Source organism: Eptatretus burgeri, chromosome 13 (genome assembly GCF_056783735.1).
Source record: "Eptatretus burgeri isolate ZD-2024b chromosome 13, Ebu_testis_v1, whole genome shotgun sequence".
In the NCBI taxonomy this organism is placed as follows: domain Eukaryota; kingdom Metazoa; phylum Chordata; class Myxini; order Myxiniformes; family Myxinidae; genus Eptatretus; species Eptatretus burgeri.
The window spans coordinates 62,063,792-62,078,465 of record NC_140973.1 but is presented as its reverse complement, the minus strand read 5'-3'; the positions used below and the strand labels follow the sequence as shown (position 1 = coordinate 62,078,465).

At 39.0% G+C, this 14,674-nt stretch overlaps 1 long non-coding RNA gene across 1 annotated transcript in view; it reads right to left on the bottom strand.

Annotated features, from left to right (window-relative positions):
- Window positions 1-7,295, bottom strand: part of LOC147014624 (uncharacterized) — a 42,919-nt gene extending 35,624 nt beyond the window's left edge. The window contains exon 1 of the long non-coding RNA XR_015050826.1: window positions 4,984-7,295. This is a non-coding gene — a long non-coding RNA (uncharacterized LOC147014624). The remainder of the gene's footprint in view (window positions 1-4,983) is intronic.
- Window positions 7,296-14,674: the final 7,379 nt, after the last annotated feature.

Sequence of the window (14,674 nt, the reverse complement as noted above, 5' to 3'; positions counted from 1 at the left end):
ATTCAGCAGATTCAAAAACCAAAGCAGGACTCATTCCAACAGAACAACCAGCAATATTTAATCTTGTTCAAGAAAAGGGATTGATATTTAATGATGAATTAAGGTTCTCAAGTTCTGCTCAACCTCCTGTTAAACAAACTCTGAGATTAATGTTTCTTCTAACAAAAGATGGAAAACAAGGTTTAACTGTGAGGGATGAATCAAAGTATTTTGATAAACCATTGGACATGAAAAATTACGGATGATAGAGCATAATATATTGATCTGCTGGACTCTCTTAATTATAGGGTTAGTCTATCTGGTAAAAGAAGGAAGAATGAGGAGGAGAAACACATTATTCAGGCTTTAAGTAGGCTTGGTTCAGGTGTTAGTTTTCTTCCAAATGAACCATCACAATTAGTTAATAGACTGTTATTGCTGTTTGGTAGTAAAAAGGCTGGAAATAACAATTGTTTTAATGAAGCATCAGCCACTTTAGACCAATTGATGAACATGAAAATAATTAATAAATGTCAATACAAAGACATTTTATCCCATATTAAATAAGATGAGAAGCACAATCATTAGTTTTAATTTCACAACAAGCGACCACACATCCTCATTCCCATACCCGCTACAACTTGACACAAAAGAATATGAGGTGTCTTTTTTGTCCATGGAAACTTATAATACCTTGTTTAATATCACCGAGAAAAATGACAAGTTTAGTTATAATCCGGGAAGTGGATACAAAATGATAACACTTTCACCCGGAGCATATGAGATTTCTCAAATATCTTCCAAAATTGCTCGCTTTATGAAAGAACAGGGTGATGAACCAAAAATATTGTTATAGATATGAAAAAACATACTTCAAAATCAACGATTAAACTTAAAAATAACTACAAGGTTGATTTCACAATTGATAATAAATCATTCAGAGAGTTATTGGGTTTCTCCTCAAAAAAGATTGAAACTAATGGGATGTTTTGCTGTGATAATGTCATTCAAATATCCTCAGGCATAAATTCGGTATTAATTCACTATGATTTGATTGATGGTGCTTATAATGATGGAATAAGAACAAATACAATATTTTCATTCAGCGCATATTCAACCGCAGTTGGTTATAAATTCAACATGGAACCCAAAAATCTGGTTTATCTACCTGTGTCAGGAAAAACCATATACAGAGTAAAGTTTAGGATAACCGACCAAGATAATCACATGATTTATTTTAATGGAGAAATTATATCCATCAGAATTCACCTACATGAAATTTTCCAAGAAATAAATATGACGGTTATTGTAAGGAAAAACGAGTTGGGAAAATATAAAATAATTACAGGGGATGGGATGTTCCTTTGTATCTTGGTTGTATCTTTGTATCTTTGTATCTTGATGTATGTATCTTGGTTGAGGATACTATAAACCTAAGAGACAAAGGGGTGTCAGACATCAATTTAGAAAAAAAAGGAGATGGGATAATTGATACTGTAATGGGTATAGGTTCAACTATTCTTAAACATAAAGGCCTAATTGCTTCAACTGCTTCTGCTGTGGGAAATGTCACCGGTGCTATAAGGAGTACAAAAGATGTCCAAAGGGAATGTCATAAATTGCAAGCAATAAAAGAAATTTGAAAAGGCAAAACTCAGTTGTCTCCCCAAGAATGACAGAAAATAATTCAAATACTTGGGTCAGGGTTTCAAAAGTTTTAACATCTTTTTTCCTAAATAAATACAAGTGTGGAAGCAATTGATAGTATCTATGATTTGGATTAGACCATTGTCATCTCAAACTCTACTAAAAAAAGAAGACGACTTCAAGGTAAATGCCATAACTGGAACAGACTGGAATACAAATGGAACAAAAAGTTTTGAAATAAATAATCAACAAACTTATTTGAATCGAGCCGAAAGTTTCTTGTTGTGTAAATTTACATTCACTAAGGCTGTGAATACCACAAATGCTACACTCGTAAATGAATTCTTCTGGAAAATGTTTGATGGTGTTCGTTTGTATATTGGAACACAAGAAGTTGAAGCGGTTGATTATGTCTCTGCTACGTCTGAAATGATGAAATTTACACTATATTCATTTAGTCATAGAATGGGACAGGGAGCTGTCGAAGGTTTTATTCCTGATATGGCAACGGGAACAAACACAGACCCTGGATATAGTCAAAGGAAAGGTATGTGTAATGATGATACAAGAACAGGTAATAGTTTTACTGTGGCAGTTCCTCTTAAAGGTATATTTGGATTTTGTGATCATGATAAAGTTCTGTATGGTCTTAAAATTAGATTTCAACTGCAAAGGAATGATAATGAAAAGAGATTGCTTTTTGGTGTGGCTAATACTTTTGCTGATCAGAATAAATTTCTTATTGATGAAATTAGATGGTATATTTGTGAATATACTCATCTTGAAACAGAAGAGATGTTGAATAGAAGACTCAACTGAAAGAAACCATTCAATGTATCATACCTTAAAAGAAGATGCCAACACGTTAAACTGAACCAAACTACTTGCACGTGAAATTTCGGTGTTCTGGGAAGAAAGCCACGATATCTGTGGATAATTTTTTTAAAACCAGATGGTGATACTGCTTCTGATAAGAATAATGCGTTGAGTAATAATGCTAAGGTGAAACAACTTCGCGTTTCTGTAGATGGAACATTTTATCCACGAGATAGATTGGAAATTAATTGGGATAAAAATGATTATGCTGAAGCATACAAGTCTTACCAAAAGGTGTGTGAAATAATGGAAATAAAGAACCTATTTTGGATATGACAGCATTTAAAAGTCTGTATACAATCTATGCAATTGACCTAAGTCCTCAAAAGGAAACTATAATGTGATTAATGTGAAACTATAAATGTGAAACTATAATTAAGCCTTGTATGATTAATGTGAATACAATTAAGAGAAAAGGAGCAGTAAGAATTGATGTTTTGCTCACAAGACAACAGGTGAAAATCTTGAACGATACTGGCTCACTTAAAATTAAAATGTCAAAACCAATGTTGAAGAAATATTCAATAAGAGAGATGAGTGGAGGATTTCTCCCATTTCTAATTCCTTTATTTGCTGGTTTAAGTGCGGCTGGAGCATTGACGCGTGGTATTTCAGCAGCGGTGAAAACTGCCAACGAAAGGAAGGCTCAACTCCTGGCTCAAAAATAATTAGAAAGACATAACAAAGAGTTGGAGAAACAAATTAGTGGAAATGGTGTAATTGTACATTTTTGCTGAAAAACTTGAAAGTCTGCCTGATAAAGCGAGATTGTTAGTTGGAGATATGCTTTCTTCTATCGCACAAGCAGGTGTAAAATTAACTAAAAGAGGTAATGGATTATATCTTTCTAATAAATAAATGAGCATTAATGAGTGGTTTAAAGAATTTGGAAAGAATACAACATCAAATTTAAAACTTATCAAATATTGTAAGAAATTAAAAATTCATAATGTGGTTATTTGTATGAGAGATGAATTAACAAACATGCCTAAACATACAAAGAATATTATTATGAACTTAGAAGATAATAATGGGAACGGTTCTCATTGGGTTTGTATTTTTAATCGTCAAGACAAATATTATTTTGATAGTTTTGGTCTTCCACCACCTGTTGAAATAATAAAATTCTTACAGAATGGTGTTTATCAAACACTTCAAGTCCAAGAATTAAATTCCAAGTGTTGTGGTCAATTTTGTCTATGTGTGTTATTTCAACTCAACAAAAATAAATTGTTTTAATGACATTATTTTTAATCTAATATAAATGACTTATGTTGGTAAAGATGGTTCTATTTTGGTGTATCCCAAGAACTGGATATTGATTTATCAAATTATTACACAAAGGCACAGGCTGAACAACAGAAATATAGTATAGCAAAAAATATTAATGTGAAAAATCTTGGTGAGATTAAGTGATTTATCACTATATATATATATATATATATATATATATATATATATATATATATATATATATATATATATATATATATATATATATATATATATATATATATATATATATATATCCTTAAATAAAACGGCACGTTTTGTTCAAGGAGTAGAATTTACCACCACAACACCTGGTTCAACAAACCATACACCTTTTCTATTAAATTCAATTATCTGCTTTGTGTTGAATTTTATAAAGAAGGAAGAATAGTTCATATGAGAATAGAGAAATGGAGGTATAATATGTGTGATTTAGGATATAATTGGTCTTTTTCCTTCAACCGAGAAGACCTACACGATTTTTATCAGTCTCGTAAAGAAGAATATTATCTTGTTGGTTAGAATCAGGAGATATGTGGAAGCGCAATTAGCAAACAACAAATACACGATTTCGGGAATAGGAAATTATATGATGGTAAAGCAATAGTTTATATGACAAAGAAGGAAGGAAATTGGATAATTATACAAAGTCGAGGAATACAAACTGATTTAACTATGGGAAGATGGGGAGGTGTTACGTATCATCATATTAATCAGTCATATATTTCTGATACATAAATGACAGCAAGAAGGCTTCAAGAAAATTATAATTTTCGCATTCAAGGATACCTACAAGAAAAGGGTGTTCGATTTTACATTCCTTATGAATTGGAACATACACACGGATATTTTTCAATTAAGAACTGGCCTTATACTGATGTTAAAAACCCACAAATAGAGATTTGATTAAAATATTAAATAAAAATGAACTTCTAAAGGTGATGAAATCTAAAACTCTTTGAGAAATCATCAACAAATCATATCGGTTTACTATTATGAGAAAAATAATTGTGGATTCAAGAGTATTGCAGAATCCAGATGAATATTTGTATGATATTCTATGGGGTGAAAGTGGTTCAAGGATAGTAAGGGATGAGGAATGAGTTGAAGAAACTGAGACAAGAGAGAAGGAGAGGGAGAAGAGAGGAGGAGAGGGAGAAGAGAGAGAAGGAGGAGAGGGAGAGGGAGGAAAGAGAGAGAATAACTTACTTCTACTTTCGGCTGCTCCCGTTCGTGGTCGCCACAGCGGATCATCCGTAAGATCCGCATAGTGATTTGGTACATGTTTTATGCTGGATGCCCTTCCTGAAGCAACCCTGGTCGCCTCTTACGACACAGGGATATGAAAGAGAGAGAATAAATAAAGATAAAAATATGGAAACCAGTGAGATTATAAAAAGATCAAAGGTATTGCAGAAAATAAATAAATCAACGCACTGAGGAGGAAAACAAAAAATTGGCAATTCTATTAGAAATATATGCATCAAGACTATTAACATGGGTTTCAGGGAGAAGATTTAAACGAGAAAGTGAAGATGAAGAAGAGAAAGAAGGAAAAGATTATATTATTGATGATGTTGGTGTAATTGACTTTGATTAAAGTTTTACATTTTTTTTTCTTAAATAAATGCAGGAGAGAGTAAAGACATTTCTAAGGATTCTTTATGTTTTAAAAATAAGATTCAAATATGCATGTTGGAAACTAAAAAGGTTTTCGCACTCTGTCGGAATTTTTCACGTAAATAAATGAGTTATTGTCTAAAATGTAAAAAGAAAACCAAGAGTAAAAATATCCCATATGTTAAAAGTAAAAATAATAGGGTTACACAAAAAGGTACATGTTCGGTGTGTGGTTCAAAAAGAGTGAATTCACCAAACACAAACGAGGGGGAGATATACAAAAGTTTTTCTCAGGAAGTAAATGTACAACAACTGGAATACCAGGGGAATTACATCTACCAGAGTATTCTTCCTGTGGTCCAAGAACAAACTTGAATAAAAGATTAGATGATGCTGATAATCCTAAACCGTGGAGCAAACCTATCAATAGGGTTGATGAAGTGTGCATGAGGCACAATATTGATTAACGAAATAGAACAACGTTGGAAGAAAAACATGAAGCCGATAGAGAAATGTATAATTTCTCTCTGATACAAAATCCAACAATGAGAGAAAAAGTTGATCGGTTCATCATGAAGATGATCAGTGCTAAATTGAAACTTGGGCTAGGAAATTCAAAAAACTTATAGGCTCTTTTTTATTAATGTTTTTGTATAACTTGTCGAGGCTCGTATGAGAGCTAACACACAACGCACATCAAGGAGGGCATGAGACAGGAGGGGAGGGAGTGGGAAGGACAAAACAGTGGGGAGCAGAGACATTAGGAGATCTGTGGAAGGGAGAGGGATGGGATGGGGAACATGGGGAATAGAAGATGGACCATACAGGGACTTTCAGGAAGGAAAGCAGGGAATTTGAAGGAGGTGGGCTTGGGTGGATTATCAGGGGTAGAAAAGATCGAGGATTTGGATGGGGGATGATAAGAGGTGGTGGTGAACAGCTGTTTTGAAGGCCTGGAGGGAAGAATGGGAATGAATAGAGTGAGGGAGTTTATTCCAAAGGCGGGAAAAAAGAGGAATGAAAGAGTGAAGGTGAGCAGTGATTCGTGATTTTGGTAGTTTTACCAGAAGGGGGTTGTTGGTGGACCTTGAGTGCCCTGCGGAAATGTGGTGGGGCCAAATCGCAGTGAGAGCAGGGTGGGCGAGGCTGGAGAGGAGACAGTAGAAGACAGAAAGACCACCGAACAACCTGCGGTGATTGAGTGAGAGGCCCAAAGACAGCCTCATTGCGGGAGATGCCAATGATCCGAAATGCCTTGGTTTCTACAGCGTGAAGCCGAGAAAGGTGGGAGGCAGGAGCACCAGCCCAGAGGGGAGAGCAGTACTCCATCAGGCTGCGGACAAAAGCTTTGTAAATGGTCAGGCCCTCAGGTGGGCCGAGGAGGGACTTTGCACGACAGAGGATTCCCAGTCGGCGACTCGCTTTTGAGGCGAGGTTTGAAATGTGGGATTCCCAGGAAAGGTCATGGCAGATAGTGAGACCCAGAAGCTTGAAAGAAAAGACTTCTTCCAGAGGATTGTTGAGAAAGTGGATTAGGGGGGGGGGGCGTTCTAAACGGTCCTTTCGAAGAGACATAGTGACTGTGAGATTTGTCCGGATTGAAAGACATGTTCCACGTGTTGGACCAGTTTGTGATTTTATCCAGATCAGCAGTGAGCGAAGAAGCTGCTGCTTGCCGGTCTGAGGGATGACTGATGGTATGGCAGAGGGTGGAGTCATCAGCAAAGAGACATAGAAGATTTTCCAGAGAGTCGGAGAGATCATTGATGAAAACCAGAAAAAAGAACAGGGCCCAGAACGCTACCTTGAGGAACTCCAGTCTGGACAGGAATGGGGGATGAAAGAACTCCATTTAGGGCCACACGCAGACTGCGACAGGAGAGGAAGTCGGCGAGCCATGAGTGGAGATGGCCTTGGATACCATAGGAAGAGAGTTTGGTGAGCAGGGCAGGGTGCCAGACCATGTCAAAAGCACACGATACATCGAGGGATATGGTGCCGATTTCATGTCTGCCATTGAGTATCTCCATCCATTGTTGGGAACGCAAGAGCAGCAAGTCCAGGGTAGAGTGACCTGGTCTGAAACCAAATTGATGATCGGAAATCAAGCCATTGGAGAAGAGGAAGGATTTGATGTCTGAAGCAATGATGGATTCCATAACCTTGCTGATGATTGGGAGAAGGCTGATTGGTCTGTAGTTGCCGGGATCTGTTTTTGCACAGTTTTTGTGCAGGGCAGTGATGTTTGCTGATTTCCAAGCAGATGGCAGATGGCCTTGAGCAAATGAGGGGGTGAATAGAACAAAGAGAGGGTGAGCAAGAGCAGAAGAGCAGGCTTTGAGGACACGTTGGGCTGATGCCGTCTGGACCGGTTGCAGAATTTGAGTCGAGGTTTGACAGAAAGCTCTCCACCTTGTCAGGAGAAAAGGACACAGAGTCCAGGGACAGTTGGGTGCAACTGGGTAAGGTGGGTATCTACCTGAGGGTAGATACACATTTGTTCCGAGCTTTATGGAAGAACTGAGATTACCCTCAGTTGGGTTTGCTTTCCATGAGGAAAAAGCAAGTTGTTTCAGGCCATCTGCCTCGCCACAAGCTTCACTGAACCAAGGGTGGGAGGAAGGGTAGGACAACTGAAAACGAGAGGGGATAAATCTGTGCATGAGGGAGAGCAAGTTTCTTTGAAAGAATTCCCAGGATGTGTTGATGTTGGAGAAAGTAGCGATAGGAGACCAGTCTATAAGTTTGAGGGCAGCTAGGAGACCCTGCCAGTCAGCTTGAGTGAAAAGCCAGACTCGACGGCGGTGAGGTGGTTCTCTGATAATAGCCAGAGATGTCCACTTTGACAAGGACGTGGTCAGAAGAACCGATTGGAGCGGAGAAAGAGCAGCAGGGAAATTGGAGCGGAGAAAGAGCAATGTCAGGGAAATTTGTCAAAATCAGATCCAGAAGAGATGGAGTACCATTGGTTGAGATCCGGGTAGGGAAGTTGACCTATTGAGTCAGTCCCAATGAGTCACAGAAAGCTTTTGCTGAGGTGCCATGACAGGTGAGAGAGGTACCCACACCAAGCCAACTGGCATGATGACAATTGAAGTCGCCACATATGAGGAAGAGAGAGTTTAGATGAGAAGATAGAAGATGGTCCATGTTTTCAGATAGTGAGGTGTAGATGGAGTCATCACTGTTAGGTGGACGGTACAGTACAAATATAAACATGAGGTGGGAGTGGAGGGAAGCCGTAGCCAGAGGTATTCCTGGGGGTGTGGGGGAGTGAGGGCAGTGCATGGAGAGTGAGGAATAGAGTCTTTGATGAAGAGAGTAACTCCTCCACCAGGGCAAAGCTCAGGTCTGTCAAACCAGAGGAGGGAGTAACCAGGGAGAGATACTTGGGAGTCAGACACATCTTGGGGGAGGAAAGTTTCTGTTAGGCAGATTATGTCTGGTTTTACAGTGGCAACCTGTATGGAAAGATCTGAAAGGTTTGAGCAAAGGCCCCGGATATTTGAGGTCCATACTTTTAATGAAGAGGTGGGGGAGGAGGCTTTGGGTGCAGGGGGTGGGGGGAGGGGGTAGGACAAGGGACGAGGGGGGGAAGGTAAGGAGGGTTGTTGAAAGAGTGTGTGGGATTGCAGAATAGCTAGGGGAGGGGGCCGAATGAGGAGGAGAAAAGGCTCTGTGGTGCTGGGGGAGAGGGGGGACAAGAGAGGGGGAAAAAGGCAGTTGAGGATGTGAGGAGGTGGAGTGAAGAGATGGAGGTGAGAGGGCAGTGGAAGGAGGCAGCTTTGTGGATGGGAGGGGGAAACTTTGGGAAGGATGAGTGAGGGGGATGAAAGGTGGGAGAAAGGTGAGGGGGAATTTTTGAGAGAGGTGAGAGGGAGGCTTGGAGGGAGAAGAGTGGGATGGTTGCTTTGAGAGTGAGGGGTGAGAGGAGTGAGTTGGCACTGAAGTTGGAAAAAAAGAATGGTTGATGGAAAGCGAACATTCATGGCAAACTGGGGTTTTAAAAAGTTTTAGGTCAGTTATGCGATTAAACACATTTCTTGGTGGATGCAATAAAGGTAAATTCAGAGAATGGAGAGAAGAAACGCTGTAACAGTTGGATTTTTTCGGCAAGGTATGAAGGAAAGGTCGAATTGAGAGCAGTCTGTTTAAATAGCAGAAGAGTAGTGCATTATGATACAGTAAAGAGTACCACATGTGTGAAAGAGGAAGATGAAGCATTATAAGAGATCGTTTTTGTTATTATTATTATTAATGTTTGAGAGAGTTTTCAACAGATTAGTTCATGGAAGTGTTGTAGGAAAAAAAATCGAGGAAGAAGACGAGGAGGAAGAAGAAGAGGAAATCAAGAAGAAGAAGAAGAAGAAGAAGAAGAAGAAGAAGAAGAATCGGAGAAAGTCGGCGTTTTTTTTTTATTTTATTTAAGATAAGAAATAGAGTGATTAGTTGGGAGAGATGGGGGATGGTAAGAGAGTGGGAAAGATAGAAATTGAAGATAATGGGGAGAAAAAACAAATAAACATGATCGTACACTGAGGGGAACAAAGGGTAGGCCTCAAGCCTCAAGGATAGGCCTCAAGCACCCAGTAAGACAAGTTTGACGAAATCTCACAAAATAGCATGATTTTTGAAACAAAACCAAACTAGGAACACACAGTAACATGTAGGTGAGAAAATAAACAGTTAAAACGGGACAGATAACGACAGATTGTGGAGACAAAATACTTTTGTCAATTTCAACTTATTTTAGAGAAATTGTGATTTATTTGAAAAAAGTGCAAAGGTGCCAATAATTTTGGCCACGACTGTGTGTATGTGTGTTGCTTTCTTGGACCCTCATTATAATTACTGATTAATCAACCTCTGGAATAGCGTTTTTATCACATTTGGTTAAACCTTTGTGTGCCGCATTGTTTAGGGTTGCAAGTTTCCCTGTTGCTTAATTAATTTTTTTCATAGGGCTGTGAATTTCAAATGGTATTTGCAAAAATAAATCAACTTGGGTGTCAAGTTAGATGAATAACCAATATTAAAATAAAACATTTTTTCCTATTTATTCTAAGCTCATCACAAATCTGCGACCGCAGCATGCAAAGGGTAAAAAAAAAAACCGCTTTCGATTCCGACCAAACCATTTTTTTGGCGTCTTCAACTTGCCATGTGTGAGCATGCAACACGTTCTTCTGATGCATACCTTTATTTGGGCGGTGTATAGACAAGTGACAGATCTGTATGGGAAAAAATAAATAACCCAGGTTACGTGCATGAAGTAAAAACATAGCTCCTGCTGATAATTCATAACACCTCATTGTACTGGAAAACGTGGGGACAGGAACACTGTACTGAAAATGGCAGAGAGATGTAATACCCTCCCACACCTAGAGGTGGCGCTACACGATACACATTTACATTAAGCATTTGGGTCTCCCCATCACTACCCCAAGACCATCGGCAAAGACAAAAGCATCCCTACACATTATCGAGGTCATGTTGATCCTTTTTAGCAAGTCCCCATGTAATTGGGCCAAAACTGTAGAAGTAGCCTGACAAACAAACACCGTCCGTGATTTTTTAGTAAGGATTTTCCTTTGCAGACCATTGTGCTCCTTTTTGATCGACTGCATTGGATGCTTTATTAACTCCTGCAAATGCTTTATCCAATGCAGTTAAGAGCTTATCATGTGCAATGTTTGTGTATAATTTGGAAAAATAGGACTGCATATCTTGAAGCTCACCTGGAATAGGAGCAACCCTCACTCAACCCCCCCCCCCTTCCCAACCACTTTACACCCTGAATTTTTTTGAATGAACTGTTTTGAATGAAAGCAAATGAACTTTATGAATGAACTTTTTTGAATGAACTTTATGAATGAATGTAAATTAACTTTATGAATTAACTTTTTTAATTAACGTAAATTAACTTTATGAATGAATTTTTTGAATGAACCGGAATGAACTTTACAAATGAAATTTTTGAATGAACCTTGAATGAACTTCAGTACATCGTGGGTGATGAAGGTTGTCGTCAAGTTTCATTGCAATCGCGTGTAGTTTTGGCGAACGGAGCAAATACCTATTTTGGGTGCCTCAACTCCCCCCTCCCCTCCCCCACCCCACAATAGATCCCCCTCGACCTGATTTTGTTTTTTTAATGCAAAATAACACATTTTACACAAGAAACCTTATTCATGCAAAAAACGGTCTTATTTGCCGAAGAGAAGGGTTTTTATCACATTAATTTGTTCTGACGTCAATTTTTGTTCCAAATCACTCTTGTAATGTAGAAACGCGTGTTTTTCATCCACGAGTGTGTATTTTACCTTGGACTCACCAAAACAACACATATTACACACGAAACCTCATTCATGCCTTTCGGGGTCAAAAGGAGTAGTTGGTGTGATAGAGGATTGATTTTGAAAGGGAGGGAAGGGTGAGAAAGAGAGTTACAAATAGAGAAGCATTTCCACCCAATTCAATCATGCTGGTGTTATCATTCCACATGGATCTGAGAAAGTGTTAAAAGCTCAATTTATGACCCATTTCTCTGCAGTCTACACCAATCAAAATCAATGATTGCTTCATGAAGACACCACCAGGAGGCGACAAGCAACAGGTTACAGTCACGATGTTCAGTGAAACAAACAAATGCAGACTTTGGGAGAGAAAGGAGGATCTATTTATTACATACGCAACTAAAATGGGCACTCAGTTTGAGAGTGCATACCTCTGCCAGGCTGAACAGTTTACGTTTCATATCCCACTGATGAGCCGGATCTGGATCCGGAACTGAACCAAAATCAAATCAGCTTGTTCTTGTCACTTACCCAACTCATCTACTTAGTTTTGTCATAACTTGTCCATACATTTTTGAGATATCACGATGTAAATCGTTTTTGTCCCGATCTCTCAATGGTGAAGAATCACATTAAAAAAAAATTCTTGTAACCGGATCCAGATTCAGATTTTCACCAAACTCGAATCAGTTGGTCCTTGTCAAATACCCAATCTGTCCACCAAGTTTTGTCTGAATCCGTCCATAACTTTTTGAGATATCCTGCACACAAACAAACAGGGGTGAAAACATAACCTCCTTCCATCGCAGATGGCGAAGGTAAATATGGCACAATGTCTCACCCCGCCCTCCTCATTCTGTACATACCCCTCGCCTTCAACCACTTCCTCTCAAACTTATTACCCTCCTCTCCGCACTCCTCAAACTCGGTCTTTTCTCAAATGTAATTATTTCCCTTCAATCCACCCCACCCCCAATTTCTCCTTTTACGTACGTAATAAATATATGGCTTTGCTCCAAACGATAGGGGTTTTTTGGGGGGTTTTAACGGCCTTTAAAGCCAGAGTGCACCTGCGCCCTTACTCACCTCGCCAATTATTTGACATTTTCTTTTTAAACCTCGTTAGGAAACTTTGAGCGAAAACTTATGACATCCTTTTTTGCAAACTGGCAACTTAACAAAAACATTAAAGGCTGGAAATAAAGTGGAACATTTCACCCCGCAATTCGATTTCTCCTTTTCACATAATATAAACACTCACAAAATAAAAAAACAATAAGAATACTTACAAAACCCTGACATGTTTACAAAGGATGAAAATCTACAAAGTATGATGATGCACTGAAACCCATCTTTACTCGTGTGAACTCCTTGTTTATTTCGTTTTATTTTCATCCGAAAAAATAACAAATCTATTTTTGAAACTGTTTTTATTCCAACCGGCTGAAAGTCGAGTTGTTTTGGCTTTGCAATATGAACCCATAGTGATGTTGGGATCCCACGTTCAAATCCCATAAAAAAAATGTTGATTTATAAGCTGTGTACACGATGTCTTCTCATGTCCTCACCCAGCATGTAAGGTGCGAACAACCTCTACGATCGTGAGATCTGGGTACTACGACTACTAACGGTCGGGGACGTTGTGGACCCAAGTCGTTCACGAACTGGCAGGCCAGGCCTGATGTTCAACTGAAGATTATTTGGGGAGGAATTTGTAATTTGTTCAGGATTCTGGTGATAACTTGCATACTTTTTGGGGACACCGAGGAGTCGAACATCCACCAATGAATACTAGCAGACAGGATACCCTGCTTGACATCCTTCCAAGGAACGACACACATGGATGCCTCTCCCTGCATGCAAAGTACCAGGATGACAATTTGCAGCTGGGTCGGGATTCGAACCCAGGTTACACAGCTCAGGTGCATGCGTATACCTCAAGGCCATCCTACCAGCCCAGTCCGAGATCAGGGTAGAATAAAAAAATTTTTTCAGCATTCACATACTTCACACGTGGGGTTAGCTTGTTGGCGTTCCCATCTGAACGTTTACGTTTTATATCCCACTGATACCCTTGGGTATCATATAGCAAATCCAGGTTTGAATCCCACTATACCGTCTGTTTATTCCTTTCTTATCAAATAATGTCCTTGTAATTTGAGATAAAGTACATAGATGTTTATTAATGTCTGTCCTACACGTGGTCTAAATGCAAACTCCTCATGGAACTTTGATCAATGTAAATGGATAAAACGTGACTTTTAAACCACATTTGAATTCCATCCATTTCTACATCCGTGAAGTTTGCGGTTCATCTGCTTAGACATAGCGGATCTTCTTCCCACGATGATCTGTATTTAATAACAATCTAACGATTCTGTTCAGGTGTTTTTGTTTTATTTCAGGTGTTTGATTCTGTTCAAGTGTTTTATGGTTATGTTTTCACCCCTGTCTGTCTGTCTGTTTGTTTGTTTGTTTGGCTGTGAGCACGATATCTCAAACTTTATGGACGGATTCGGACGAAACTTGGTGGACAGGTTGGGTGTGTGACAAGGAAGAATTGGTTCGATTTTGGTGAAGATCTGAAGCCGAATCCAAGAATTTTTTTTTTTAATTTTGTTAGATTCTTCATCGTTAAGAGAAGCCTCTGGTATTGGCTTTAATGGTTAAGGTAGCTGGCATAAGATTTTATGGTCTTGAGTTCGAGTCCCAGTACCATCCATTGAACTAACACCAGGTGGGTTGACTCAGCCTGTCATCCTTCCAAGGTCAGCAAAATGAGTATCAGCTTACTGGTAACGGGGAATTGCATCAGCGGCACAGCCACGGGTCCAGAAAATGATGTGACCAGCCGTCAGAGGATGCAGACGGAACAACAACAACGATTGAGAAATGGGGCCAAAAACGACATAGAGCATAATATTTCAAAAAGTTACGGACGAGTTATGACAAAACTTTGTGTACGAGTTGGTTCGGTGCCAAGA